Raw genomic sequence first — 989 nt, 5'->3', positions numbered from 1 at the left:
CCCAAAAATGAAAATTGTCATTATTTCTCACTCTCTGTCAACCTGCAAGACTTGTATTCATTTTCAAAACACAAATGAAGACATTTTAAATGAGAAAATGTCCTTCCATCGACAATCTACACCACTACCACTTTGATACTTCAGGAAGTTCATAAAGAGATCATAAAACTAATCAAAATGAATCGAGCGGTTTAGTCCAAATTTTCTGAAATATTGTTGTCATTAATTGTTTTTTCTTTTTTTTTCTTTTCAAGAAACCAAGTTCCTGGCTTCTCCCAAGACCTTCAAGGACCCAATTAACCTCGGAATCAGCTGAAAAGGGGGATGAAACCGATGTTTAAGGTTAGACTATATTTCAGAATAAGATTATATTAATGCTTTATCTATATTCTGTGTTCATGCATTTTTTTTGCTGAAGTTGTCATATCTGTTATTTAGAATGGGACAGCGATATTGCATCAATTGGTCTCCTACTTCATTTGATTCCACCATCACCACAAGGCTGCAAGGGACCTGGAAAAATGTCGTCCTATCAAGCTGAAAAACATCTTCAAAAAGGTACATTTGGACATTTCTGTCACTACCTATTGTCTGCCTGAAAATATTGCCAGATGGGTTGTATATTAAAGACTAATGTAAATTAAATCAGTTGGAGAGCTGAACTTGAGTGTTATTTTTGTCTTTGATCTACAGGCACTAACAAGAAGAACAGCTTGATTGCATAGAAGAGACCACACAGCCATACTTGCTCGCTGATGGGACAACGAGGAACATCATTCATGGATGCTACACAACTGTCAAATCTACCTGTCATATTTGTTCATGTCTAGGTAAATTTGATGATTTTGTGTTTTATTAACTATTTTATGTGCAACACTTAATGAACGTGACTGACTAATTAACCTCTACACATCTGATATATGTTTTAAAGTTGCCACTTTGCCCATTTGTTAAATAAACGTTGAAATTTATACATCTGTCTGAAGACT

The 989-nt window shown here is 34.8% G+C and overlaps 1 long non-coding RNA gene across 1 annotated transcript; it reads left to right on the top strand.

Moving 5' to 3' along the window:
- The first annotated feature begins 223 nt into the window (after positions 1 to 223).
- LOC107728610 (uncharacterized) lies at positions 224 to 973 on the top strand. Its single transcript, XR_001638493.1, has 3 exons — positions 224 to 342; positions 439 to 558; positions 694 to 973. It is a non-coding gene; the product is annotated as an uncharacterized LOC107728610 (long non-coding RNA).
- Positions 974 to 989: the final 16 nt, after the last annotated feature.

Source organism: Sinocyclocheilus rhinocerous, unplaced genomic scaffold (assembly GCF_001515625.1).
Source record: "Sinocyclocheilus rhinocerous isolate Xijiao unplaced genomic scaffold, SAMN03320098_v1.1 scaffold757, whole genome shotgun sequence".
Taxonomy (NCBI): domain Eukaryota; kingdom Metazoa; phylum Chordata; class Actinopteri; order Cypriniformes; family Cyprinidae; genus Sinocyclocheilus; species Sinocyclocheilus rhinocerous.
This window is presented reverse-complemented; position numbering and strand designations above follow the sequence as displayed.